This window comes from Glycine max, chromosome 10, assembly GCF_000004515.6.
Source record: "Glycine max cultivar Williams 82 chromosome 10, Glycine_max_v4.0, whole genome shotgun sequence".
Taxonomy (NCBI): Eukaryota; Viridiplantae; Streptophyta; class Magnoliopsida; order Fabales; family Fabaceae; genus Glycine; species Glycine max.
The window spans coordinates 8,832,202-8,847,125 of record NC_038246.2 but is presented as its reverse complement, the minus strand read 5'-3'; the positions used below and the strand labels follow the sequence as shown (position 1 = coordinate 8,847,125).

At 28.8% G+C, this 14,924-nt stretch overlaps 1 pseudogene; it reads left to right on the top strand.

Moving 5' to 3' along the window:
- Positions 1-2,923: 2,923 nt before the first annotated feature.
- LOC100814648 (bidirectional sugar transporter SWEET17-like) lies at positions 2,924-5,922 on the top strand (annotated as a pseudogene).
- The last annotated feature ends 9,002 nt before the right edge of the window (positions 5,923-14,924 follow it).

Genomic DNA, 14,924 nt, shown 5'->3' with positions numbered 1-14,924 from the left:
ATGATGATGTGGTACCTAATGTGTTGCCTAACACATATGTTGACTTGGCTTAGTTACAATTTCAAAAAATTCTGATAAGATCATTTAACCCTAATGATAAGGGGATTAGCAAAACATGATAAAAAATGAGACGAGAGTTAGAAATGGTGATGAATGACGATGATTCCGTTGATTTGTCAATATTCTCTCCCAAGGTTTGATTCCTCAATGATGGTGAGTGTTGGAGAATTTTTAAGAGAAAATGGGTGAAAAGTGTAATGAGAAGTCATCTCCCAACGTATTCAGAGTAAGGGTGTTCAAATTCAAATCGATCCAAAATAGAAATATAAAAACCGCTCAAAAAATGGAAAACCAAATCAAATCTATTCTTTTTGGATTTGTTTGGATAATATTTTTCTCAAACCAATGGTTTGGTTTGGTTTGCGGTTTTATATGTATACTACTTGAGTTTCATAATATTTTTTAATGTTATATATACGAAACTAACTTATACAATGTATATTACTTTCTTTTTCAAACATATTTTTAAGATATGTTTGGTTTAAAATGGATACAAATTTGACATATTTTTACTATAGAAGATTTAACTTATTAATAAGTTTCATAGATTTTATTAATAATTTTTAATGTAATTTAATTTAAAAGATGCAAAGAAAGTATATAAATTATAATGAAATAATTTTAGTGAAAACTTCAACCGAATAGAATCAAATTGCAAAATATTCGTTTGGTTTGATTTTGATTTTATTTTAAATGAAAATCAAACATAACCGAACCACATGTATTTTTTAAGTTTAATTTGAGTGATTTTTTGATGAAAAATTGAATCAAACCAAGCGACAAACACCCCTATTTCTCCTAATGGCTCTCGCAAATTGGATTTTATAGTGGCTATAGAATGAGCCCAAATGTGCAACAAAATAAATTTTAGCACAATCATATTTTGGTTGCTAGGCTTGTGGGAAGACTTTTGATGCAATGAATCTCTATACCTGGATTCACTATCAATTCCATTATACTTGTTCGAGCTGGTTATCTGATCAAACCATCGACTCTAATATCACTTGTTGGGAATCCAAGAAGAGTAAAACACAAATTAGATCTTCACCAATGAGACACAAATAAATCACATAAGTAAACTTGACATTGTACTTTAATCTAAAACCTTATTAAGGTATTAGGTTTGGGAGTCATTCTCACTTGCCTATTTTTACATATGGAACTTCATATCACACTTGCATTCAAACAGTTTAATTTTTTTTTTTTGAAAAACCTAAATGATTTCGACTTCTCTAAATAGTAACTTTAACTTATGAATAAATTAATTTTAGTTGTGAATTATTTTTATAAATACCTATGATGAAGTCTATGAATAGGTAGACCACTTGATCCGGCTTAGTGACAAGGGTTTACGTAGAATGCACAAAGTTTTAAAATTTAACCTTTTACTAGTGTCTTTAGGTATTGATTAAAAAAAATCTGTATTCTTAAAGCATTCATTAATTAATAAACTAAAATTAAAAAAAATATTTGTTATGAAAATCACAAAAGAGTGTAAAAAAATTATAAACAACATAATTTTATGAATTCTAATATTTTTTTCTTTTTTTTCTTTAACCAAAATCCTAGAAAATATTTACCTTATAAAAAAAGATCGACTCTATTAATTGGAAGCAAAATTCAAACTCCGCTGTCTATTTTCTCATTCAGTGCTCGTGAGTGGACAAACTGATGATACTTTTGTCTTCCAGTCATTTTTATTCAAAAATGAGAATAATAAAGTCTTGTCCTTATTAAAATCACCAATATCTATATACTAAAATTGAAGTATGTGGAAAATACTAAAATACCCATAGCTGAGAGCTTGACAGCTGTCCAATTTTTTGATTTTTTGGTCATTTATGCCCCTCCACCTGTTGGTTTGTTTGGTGCCACCTGCCTGTTGTGTTGCCTTTTTTTTTTGCCACCTTCATCTCTTCTTTACACAAAGCCTGAGCATTTTCGGACGCGTGTACACTTTTTTTCCCCCAAAATTATTTTATCTTTCCATCTAAACTCACTTTCTCTTTCTCACTCTCTCCGTGGACGTTTCTATTTTTTTTTCTGTGTTCTGAAGAAGTTTTAGAATTTTGTTTTATTTCTCTCTTTAGCCATTTCATCTCATTTTTTCCTTTTTTGTTTTCAGAAATTTTAACCGTTTCTTTTGGGTTTTTTGTTTGTGTCTCTCTGGTGTTGTAATTTGTAAGTTGTTTATGTGTTTGCATGTGTTGGACATGGATCTTGCTTTTTTGCCTCTTTATTTTGAAGGAAAAAAGGGATTTTTCCTTGCCTACAAATCAGGTTTCGTTTCAGAAATGGATGGGTTTGCTCTTTTTTTGTGTTTAAGGTTTAGGGATTTTCATTTTTTTAAAATTATTTTTTGCCATTTTTGTGTGCTCCTCACAAACAAAGAACCTTGCATGTATCAGAGAGAGTGAGAGAAGATAGAGAGAATATGAAATGGGTCTCCATCTTCACACTTCTATTTCTCTCCCACTCGCCCCTCACAACCTTCGTAGAAGATGGTAATGTTCCTCTTCTTCAATCTATGTTCTTTCTACCTCTGATGTTTTCAAGTTTTCCACTTTCGTGCAAAACTGAGAAGTTGTAGGTATGTGGTGATTATCATCCTTTTTTTTTTCTTTTCATTTTAACTTTTGTGATTCTAATAACAAGGTTTTTTGATGTTTTTATTTATTGTGTTGCTGACTTTATAACTTTATGTTGTTTTTTGTGGTGAGAGGAATCAACAATAGCAGCAGTGTTCTTTTCACAGGCACGCACAGTAAATGACGCAACAATAATGTTTGATACATATGATTGTTATGTTGTTTGATATGAAAAATTGTGCATATGAAGTGTTTGTGAAAATTTCTATTGTGACATGTCTCACAAAATTGAATGTTGGGACTTACTGACACTTTCTACCTCTGATGTTTTCAAGTTTTCCTCTTTCGTGCAAAACCGAGAAGTTGTAGGTATGTGGTGATTATCATCCATCTTTTTTTTCTTTTCATTTTAACTTTTGTGATTCTAATAACAAGGTTTATTGATGTTTTTATTTATTGTGTTGCTGACTTTATAACTTTATGTTGTTTTTTGTGGTGAGAGGAATCAACAATAGCAGCAGTGTTCTTTTCACAGGCACGGACAATAAATGACGCAATGGTAACATTTGATATATATGATTGTTATGTTGATTGATATGAAAAATTGTGCATATGAAGTGTTTGTGAAAATTTCTATTGTGACATGTCTCACAAAATTGAATGTTGGGACTTACTGACACTTTGTATGATAAAATTAAAATTATATTATGAAAACAGAGTTTTGGGCCATATAAATCCATATAATATAAGATCAAATGGTTGAACATTTTTCAATAGCAGCCATTGGATCCGTAATAATGGCTTTTCACATGTAGTTGATGACCCATCAATATTATTTTTTAATCTAAATTACAGTTTTACCTGGATAATTTGGGTAATATAGGTTCGTAATAAATGTCAACACACCGATTAGATTAGTGAAGTAAAACTCTAATTCTGATCACAGAATAATACTTTTAGTGTATTTAAATTTTGTCCATATTCCAATATATTTTCTATTTTTTTCCGAATTAAAAAATTGTTTTGTGCTATTATCATGTTTCTTATCTTTTTTTTTTTTGTATACTCATTTACCTTGCTTTTACTATAAGAAAAATAGACTAATTCAAATTATTAGTTTCTTTCCTTCTTCATATGAGCTAATACAGTGATACTGTAGACTTTTTTGTATATGTGTATGTTTTTTCTTCTTCTTTTAGGTTGTTTTAGCATTGATTATTCATGGAAGAACATGATTTATCCCTGTCTTCAAATACATGTTCTATCTCTGGTTCGACCCCACCAGAAACTTCCACACTTATTCTATCATTTGGAAGCGCCAGCACATCATGTAGGTGATAATAAACAAATATTCAAAATACAAATTTTTGTTTATTAGTAAATAGTCTATCAACTAATATTGTTTTCATTGCTTAATTTGCATTCTAGATTATAATATATCTCATATTTATTGCTACTGGATGATACATAAATTAAACAAAAGGATGCAGACCTACATTTTGGAAAATAAAGAAGCACGGATCTACGAAAGATTTCTCAAGTCTTTCCTTACATTTGCACATTGCTTAATTGCTCCTTATGGACTTACTATGGAATCATAAAGGCTAGAGAGTACCTCGTGGCTACTGTCGATGGCTTTGGCATTGTGGTGGAGACAATCTATGTTATTCTATTTCTCATATATGCTCCAAAAGTGACAAGGGTATGTAGTATATATTTCTTTTTTTTTTACAACAAATGTTAATTATTAATATTCTTAGTTTTATTAGCAAAGAAAATCAATATGTACTATATTAATGAATTAATTATATTATAACTATATAAGCCAATTTCTAATTAATTCACCTTACAAAATCCAGTTTATTGTTAAGTGGTGATAAATTAATTTGAATTTGATTTCAGGGTAGAACTCTCATTTTGGCTGTGATTTTGGATGTGGCAATTTCGACAGTAGCAGTAGTTACTACTCAATTAGCATTGCAAAGAGAAGCTCGTGGTGGTGTTGTTGGTGTTATGGGAGCAGGCTTAAACATTGTTATGTATTTCTCACCTCTCTCTGCCATGGTAAGTTTCGCTAAATCTTAGCTTGCTATCATTAATTTCCAAAGTTCCATTATATCTCACTATATAACATTTTGGAAAATGTTTATCAGCACGAATTCGTTCTAGCACGAAATGTTTTACCACTGCTCACCACCGTTAATTTGTGTCAAAGGATTTGATTACAAAATTGTTCATCTAAACTCAACCAATCACATTTCAGCTTTTGTTTTCTTATAGTGTTTGTGCATAAAACTTTCGTGCTACATAGCATTGCTGATAATATTTATACAATTGAATTTTTAGATAGATAGTAATTAATACCCATAAGTTTGCACACAAATTTAAACTTAGATATATAATTTACCTCTTATCCGACAAAAAATTGATGTGTAATTTGGTTTGTGTTTGTAAGTGCTTAAATTAGTCTTTCAGTTTGAAAACAAGGTCGAATGATGCTGTGAAATTTTTGCCTTAGTTAAAGAGCAAGGAATTTTCTCACTACACCTTTCAAACAATTATAGCTTTTAGATTAGTATGTGTAAATTCTGTAAATGGATTGGTCCTCATTCGGTTCTCATTCCTGTATAGTTTATGTCATCTACTCAAACACTGTTTATATCATTGATTTATTTGTATTGCTGCTATATTTTTCTTCTTCTTCTTTATTCATTTTGATATATAGGTTCTGCACATTCTTCCATGTTTTTAGTTGGATATATTGGTTCTGCACGATTTCTTTCACGTTAGAGGATGGCTGATGGAATCCATAAAGATCTTTGTTGCTTTGCGTCTCGGGTATCTCTGAGCCTTATACGAGAACATATACAACATATACAGTAAGATATAATAGATGCTACCAACATATGTAAGATTTCAAAGGTGATATTTTTTTTTAATTAAAATTACCAGCAATTAACTAATTTCTTTATGTTTCAAAATTGTTCCATTGTTTCACTTGCTTCTTTTTTCTTTTCTTTTTTTTGTTTTTAATGCAGGAGACAATAAGGTTGCCACTTCTTTTTTCTATCTATCCCACCTTGACTGATTTCGGTAACGGATCCAAAAGCTTTGAGATTAGGATTTGATGTGAATTTGATAGCTATTGCATTGCAAGTAAGAATAAATAGTGATACTATTTCCTATATCAGCATGAGTCTTTTATTTCTTGCTCTGAATTTCGATTAACTTGATCTGCTTCTGAAGGTAGGCAATTTTTGGTGTATCCCTTCGAATTATTGTTCATATATGGGTCATGAGCAAGAAGGGCCCTCTCTATGTTGCAATGTTCAAGCCAATTGGAATCATCTTTGCAGTCATCATGGGAATTGGCTTTCTTGGTGGCTCTATCTATCTTGGAAGGTATATGTTGTTAGAAAAATAAAATAAAAAATGAAAGAAAAATAAATACGAAGAAGATGCAGAGTCTTGAATTAAATAACAAAATAACAGTAGCAAAATAAATTTAATTGATAGCACATGAATAATACATTATAACATACAATAAGCATAAGGAAAAAATAAATTAGGGGGAAAAAGATATAGCCTGGGTTGAAGCGCGTAAACGCTATCCTTAGAGAGAAAACGCCCAACTGCACTGGTAGGAAAATTTGATTGCGCTCCTCTCCCAAGATACGACAACCCGTTGGTTCTGATCGTGTGCAGCGAAAGAATCCCCGAACCTTCTGAACACCAATGCTCTTGCTCTCATAAAAATAAGTTTTTTATAGGAAAAAGAAAGAGATATTTTTTTTTCTGTATTGTTTTTTAGAAAAGAGAAAATAGATATATATAGGCATTTTGCAACAACAAAATATGACCGTTGGAAAACCAACCTACAGTTGTCACAACAAACATAACAAACTAGTTGACTCATTAAAACAAAATCTTAAGAAAATCTAAAATAAATATTTTATTTATAAAATAGAATTAATATATATTTATAAATTTTAAATTAAAACACAAATATTTACCAACATTCTCCCACTTAATTTAAAATTTTAAAATATATTTTCTAAAAGATAATTTGTATAAAAACATAAGAGAGAGAGCATGTGATATTGTATTTCGGTATAAGGAACCTTCCGGGTTTGAGCCTTATACCTAGTGTTTATGAACTTCCATCCGAGAAAAATGTAGTGACTTGATTGTCTTGAACTACATATTCTTTAACCGGACTTTAGTACACAACCCCTACAATATTGGCGTTCAATTAGGTTCTAATAAGTGGTAGCGCGTTACACGACCTTGCGCTTGTATCTTGTTTTGTGAGCGTCACTTAGAGATTAGCCCATATCTCACAGTGGCGGCCCCACCACCACACTCACTAGGTGAATCCTCAAAGAGTGGGTTGTGACCCCCACCCCTACAACAATTGTCATCGGATTCATTAAGAGGTATTTTATTTTTTTTACCAAAAATACACATATATAAATACCTCAACCTTAATATTGCCACAATTTATAATACACCTCGTCATAGGAATGAGAAATGGAACAGCTCCGTCAAATTTCATTTTGGTGTACATTAATCAACAAACAATTTCGTTGTTACCTGTTGAACTCCATTCATGGGATCACCAATCACACGAAGACGGGTGTCCATTGTTGTAACTAAATAATGGGCTTTAATCTCATTCCCCTCGACGACTCAAATACTTGTTGACATGTCAATCTTTTTGTAAGCAGATCCACAATATTATTTTCTGACCTGACAAAGTCAAGAGAAATGACACCATGAGAAATCAAATTTCTTATAGACTTATGTCTCACTCTTAAGTGTCTTCTTTTTTTCATTAAAATTTTGCTAGTCCCTTTAGATATAGCAATTTGATTATCACAATGCATTGGAATTGGAGGTATAGACTTATTCATCAATGACAAATCACATAATATATTTTAAGAAATTCGGTCTCACTAGTAGCAGTATTTAAAGCAATAATTTTTGCTTTCATGTGAAATAATAATTTGTCTAGTAGATTTTCACAACTAGCTAAAGCAAAGACATAACCACTTATCATTTTTATTTCATCAAAATCAGAACTTCAATTTTGTATCACTAAATCCCTCAATTACTTTCCAATCTACCAACTGCATGTGCAATATCAGACAGGCCTAAAGAAGTTTGTCAAATACAACAAAGAACCGATACTTTGAGAATATTTATGTGAAGAAATTCCTTTACTCAATTTTTTTTAACTTGATGGATGAGTCATAAGGAGTGAAAGCATGTTACACATCAAAATAATTAAACTTCTTCAATAGCTTTTCAACATAATAAGATTGGGTAAAAGTCATGTCATCATTTTTCTTTATAAGTTTAATACCCAAAATCACATCAACACAACCAAGGTCTTTCATATCAAAATTTCTAGACAAGAAAAACTTCACATCATTTATGAATTTCATTTACTACCAAATATCAATATGTTATCCAGATACAAACATAAAATGACACGTTCATTATTATTAAATTGTTTCACATACACACATTTATCACTATCATTAATTTGAAAATCATACAAAAGAATAACTTAATCAAACTTTTGTGTCAATGCTTTGGAGCTTGTTTCAAACCATACAAAGATTTAACAATTTATTTTTCAAGAAAAAATATTTTCAAAGAAAGTCACATCTCTAGACTCCATAATAATACCATTAGAAATTTCAGATACTTCTGAATTAATAACTAAGAATCTATACATAGTATTATGTAAAAAATATCCAACAAAATATAATTAATATATTTTTTTTCAATTTTCCTTTTCTTATTAATAGGGATATTAACCTTTACTAGACACCCCCACACTTTAAGATATTTCAGATTTGGTTCTCTTTTTCTCCATAGCTCATAAAGATTTTTCTTTTGTTTATAAGGTACTCTTTTAAGAATACGACATGCAAAATATAAAGTTTCACCAAAGTGTTTATTTTATTATTTTTGTGTGTTATATTTTCACAGGCTTATCTTTTATCAATGAGTTATAAATAAAGAGACAATCAGTCAACATGTAGCAACAAAATACTTGCAGTAATAATAATAACGTTAAACAATAGAAATTAAAAAACCAAACAAAAAACGTCCTGATTTTAAAGACTTGTGTTCACAGGATCATTTGACCAAGTAAAAGATAACTTTCTAAGGTAGGAATGAAAGTAGTGAGATGTTTTTAGTTTTTCACATAAACTAATTCTAAAAGCATTTTATCTTAAACAAAAATACAATTGACAAAGAAAATATTTTTCAACAATCTCATACTAATTTAAAATTTCAGGAAATAAATAATATAATAAAAACATTTTTAATGGAACATAATGCATTGTGATTTCATCCATTAATTTTTCATGCTTACTAGAAAGGAACTCAGTCATATCCATTATAGATATTTTGATACAACATCATGCTACTGCAGAAAAGACTATGCAAGAAGAAAGTATAAAACATTTTCTCTCTAAAACACTTTTTCTCTCTAAGACTGATAGAAAAATAAAATAAAAAATGAAAGAAAAATAAATACAAAGAGGATGCAGAATCTTGAATTAAATAACAAAATAACAGTAGCAAATAAATTTAATTGATAGCACATGAATAATGCATTATAACATACAATAAGCACAAGGAAAAAATAAATTAGGGGGAAAAAGATATAGCCTGGGTTGAAGCGCGTAAACGCTATCCTTAGAGAGAAAATGCCCCACTGCACTGGTAGGAAAATTTGATTGCGCTCCTCTTCCAAGATACGACAACCCGTTGGTTCTGATCGTGTGCAACGAAAGGATCCCCGAACCTTCTGAACACCAATGCTCTTGCTCTCATAAAAATAAGTTTTTTATAGGAAAAAGAAAGAGATAATTTTTTTTTTGGGAGAAAGAAACCAGACGACATTGCTCTGTATTATTTTTTAGAAAAGAGGAAATAGATATATATAGGCATTTTGCAACAACAAAATATGACCGTTGGAAAACTAACCTATAGTTGTCACAACAAACATAACAAACTAGTTGACTCATTAAAACAAAATCTTAAGAAAATCTAAAATAAATATTTTATTTTATAAAATAGAATTAATATATATTTATAAATTTTAAATTAAAACACAAATATTTACCAACATATGTTTCTTTCATGTCTCAATCATAAGAAAAATTGGAGGTGTGTCCACTTATGGACTTATGATTTTATTAATGAGAGCATTTTGTTTTCGTGTGAATGAATGCAATTTAAAAAATACTTTAGTCTAAGGACTACAATTATGAAAGGGGGACCTTTTGTTTGCATGTGTGTGAATGCAACTTAAAAATATTTTAATCTTAGAAGGAATACAATTATGTAAGTATGGTTTTGTTTATGTACAGTGTGCTTGGAGCAGCCATAACGGTTATTGGTTTTTATGCTGTTATTTGGGGGAAAAGCCAAGAGCAAGCAAAGGAAGAGTGTGAAGTCTATGATGACTCAGAATCATACTCGCCGTTGTCCCTCTTTTGGAGAACAAGAGAATGAAGGAATAGAATCATAACAATCATTTAATTTCTCTAGCTTCAATATAAATGTCTCATGTAATATTTTGAAAACAGATTGCATTAATAAAAAAAAAAATTAGTCATAGTTCGATTGATTTTAAACCTTAGTCTAATTTTCTAACAAGATAATAAAAAATAAACAGCTTGAAACACACAACCAGTTTATAGTTTGATCAATAAAAAATAATGGGTGGGAAAGAAAGTAAGAATTTTATCAAACATGCTATTTTTCCTGCATTTCACATTCACATGCATTATTTAATATCTATTTGGCTTAATGTCAGAGAATAAGAATGGGCCGTTTTTCTAGCCACTTTACAATATCCTATTGTTGTCTATATATATTCTTTTCTCTAACAACCTTTCATTTTGTCTTATTTCATTAATTAACAGTGCTTCTTTTCTTTCATTTCTTTCTTTAAGAATAATTATCCAATTTGTTGGGTAGGTATAAATATATTGACAAGGGAAAATTCTGTGGCTGTGGAGAAGACCCCAAGACATGTAAAATCTATATCTATATCTATTTATATGATCGATATAATATAATATATGTAGCCCCGAGACATTGACGAAATAGAAACATCATCTCTGGCTCCTAAGTTGTACATTTTTTTTGCTACATAATTAGTACGGTACAATTCAATAAAAAATTAAAATTAATTTCTTACATGATTCAATGATTAATTCGTAATCATCAATAATGCAGGTTTGATAACTTGCTGTCTACCGTGCGTCACCTTTGGCCAAATTATAGAAATTGTGGATGAAGGGTGTAGTAGTAAGATCAGCGAAATAAGAAATAAACAAAATATTATATATAATTGCTATTTTACAATATATGTTGTATTGATCATATATAAGTTAGTTTGATCTTGAGAGTGAAAGAGAGTTTCATATTGCAATGTAGTTTTCCCTTTTCCGGATGAAAATAAAATCATCAAGAGGGTGTCTGTGTCACTTGATTACGATACTTAATGAGTTATAATTAAATTGAAAACCCATGTTTTGGTAAACTGGATGTATAAAATAGGATATGTCAAGTAGTTTTTCTTTTTCTGGTGGGGTTTGAAAATTTTTATATAAAAAGAATAAAGGGTTAGTCACCTTTTTCTTTTTCAGTTAATTAATAATGTTTCTACTTTTATCTTGCTGATTGCTTCCTGCATTTTTATGTACATAATATATTTCTGATTTTCTGTGTATTTTAGTTATTTCTCTTTATATTTATGAGTGAAAACAAATTATACTCTGAATTTCTTATTTATTGTAATTGAAAATACTCTACCAACTTTAATGCTGAGATTCACACGGGAGACAAATCACGTCGGTAGTGCAATGAAAAGTAGAATTTTCCTTACTTTCTCTTTTTGTAATTAATTAATTATATTATTATTATTATTATTATTATTATTATTATTATTATTATTATTATTATTATTATTATTATGTGTTATCATTATTATTTAGTTATTATTGTTTGTTTCATGTTTTTTCACGAGATTTTGAGACATTAGTGTTCCTCTAATTTTTCACTTGAATTTTTATTGGTGGTGAAGTAAATGACAATGAGAAAAATCTCATAGGAATGGTGGTGAGACCTATTCTTTTGCATTGTCTTTTAAATTTAAGTTGTTAAGACACTGCAGTTAATAGAACACGAACATGGATTTGAAATTGATAATTTTTCTCTCTTATTGCAGGTAATTAGAGGAAATAGTGTGGTCATTATTGAAGTTTGAAATTCAAGTGTTTAAGTGTAAATTAACAATTGTTATGTGACCTGACAAATGTAAATATGAAGTAATTTATATTATAATTGACATGTCGTCATATATTTATATAAAAAAAAAGCTATTTGACTTATTTGAAATTTCAATTCTCAATTTAATTACACTTTCTTTTTACTTTTTAACCCTTTTAGTTTTAAACATTTATTTTGTTTATTATGTTTGAGTCTTATGAGATTCATCTTAATATAGTTTGTTAATTTTGTCATATGAAAGAATTGTTTTGCCTGAACATCAATTTTCCTTAATCAAGTGATCTATGTGTATGCACAGGTTTTAAATTCACAAAAACATCAATCTTTGAAGTCCCTAAATCAAGTAACCCATGTGTATGCACGAGTTTCAAATTCACATGAACATCAACCTTTGAAGTGCACGAGTTACTGACTAATAATTAATAAATTCATATGTTGGTTTAGACAAAAAGGAACGTTATTTTAGTTTAAAGTAAGCAAATTGCTTTAAAAGTAAAAAAGAAAAAGATTTTCTTTCCCATACATAAAAACAAAGTAGAAAAGATTTTGGACTAAAAATACTACATATAAAAAATTTATATAACTGTTGAAAAAATATTTATATTTATCTTATTAACGACCCATGCTGTTTTTTATTTTTTATTTTAAAGAACCCAAATTATTAAAGAAGGGAGACTTCGAATTTACGTTTTGTTTTGTTTTTTTTTTTTTTTACTGAAATTTATGTTTTGTTAAACATTTTGGGGGAACGATTAATACAATGTAAACCACCACCAAAAAACATAACATTAAATAATTAATCTGATTGCAACATCATATTCAAAACTCAAAAGTCAGAGCTTTAAGCCATACTGATTTCTCCATGTCAAAACGAATACATGATAGTAATTATCAGGTTTTCCATTTTAGAAGCTATAGAAAGGTCATGTAGTTATACATAGAAAGAAAGAAAACAAACGCAATCAATTGTTTTGAAAAAAATAGCAGAAACAAAATGCGATCCAGTAAAGTTTTAATTTCTCTCAAGACAGGGACACGAAAGAAGAGGTGATCAATGGAATTGCACTGAAAACTACCGAAAAAGCCCATTTTAGCTAGGAAATCCCTTTTGGATTTCTATAGCCGGCAATACCAGTGTGCAAGAAATTGTTTTCCATGATCAAATGTTATTATTTAGTTAAAGTTAGGGAGAAAGTGATTATCATTATAGTGACCCATATTGACCAACATTACAAGGTATTTAATTGATGTAGACTAGACTAGCTAGGAGGATACATAAGTCATAACTCATAAGAATTGCTTAATTGATTCTTTAAAAAAAAAAGAATTGCTTAATTGAAAGTTAAAGCAATTCTTACAGAGGAGTTATAGCTAGATAAACAAAATGCGGCAATGATGCAGTAATTTTTGGTTTAAATATGCTTTGATTTTTTAAATTTTATATTTTAATTTTAATTTTTATAAATATTTTATTGGTTTTTTAGCTTTTATATTTAATAAAGATTGCTATAATTTTATTCAGATAGAATAAAAATGAATAACATTTTTTTTATAAAGTCTAACATAAAAAGTATCATATTTTTAAAAATAAATTATATTTAACTATTTTTTCATTATTATAGATAAAGAGTCTCACCAAAATTATAATTAATGTATCATCTCATATCTATATATTCAATAAAAGGCCATTTATATTGTACAAAAAACTAATGCGACTCAGGTAATCGCACGGAACCATACTAATTTTTCTCTAATAAAAAGGCTATATAAACAAATAACACCAACACACTATATCTGTAAGCTATCACTAAAGTCATGCAGGTACTGATCGAAGCATTATTTCAACATTGTGGACCTCGAGATAATGGCTTTGACCAGCTCTTTATCTTAATGAAATATAGAGAGAAAAAAGTATTATAAGTAAGTGACAATGATAAATTAATTGTTGGGCTTAACTCTTAAGTAAATGATCCAGAATAAGCATGATGACGAATTGACGATATGCTACCATACCTGGAATGATGGTGGACATTGAGCTAGCATAAACAGTGTAAGTAAGATGAACTAGTGGTAGATAAGATTTTACATACAATGCAATTCATATCATACGACAATCATTTTCAAACAATCATCCCAAAAAGAAATAGTTATCATTAAATAATTTTAAAAAATCACACAACTATCTTAACACGTTATCCTTTAACGTTACAATCTAACGATGATAATTAAAATATGTAATATAATGAAAGTTTAAAGACCTTAACCTATTAATATTTTGTTCAAAAACTATAAACCAATTTTTTCACAATCTAACTACGAGAATTAAAACATGTAACAAAATGAAAGTTTAAGGACCTTGACTTTGTTAACATTTTGTTCAAAGGCTACAAACCAATTTCTTAAAAAGTTCAGGAATAAGAATTTAATTAACATTTTTTTTATATTTATATATACATATTCACACAAATATATATATATATATATATATATATATATATATATATATAATCTAAATATAATTGAGAATTATTTTAAAAATAAAAATAATGTGACACAAGTTATTACAAGATCGATCAAACAATAAGTAAAATTTAAAATAAATTTATTACTTCAAATAAAAACTCTATGCTGAACCTTTTTTTTGCGCATACATACATATATATATATATATATATATATATATATATATATATATATATATATATATATATATATATATATATATATATGAGGTAATTTTGTAAGACTTTTTTGTTTTAAGAAATTTTTTTGATAGGCCTAAAATTTAATCTTCAATTGCTCTATCGTTGGCCAGTAACAATTTCATACACTTGTTTAATACACATTGTTTTGAATGGTTTATTTTAAATTTTTTTGTAACCACCATAATTTAAAGTAATTTAAAGGTGTTTCAGTATTTGACTCTTTCCTACAAGCTCTACATGATTAGTT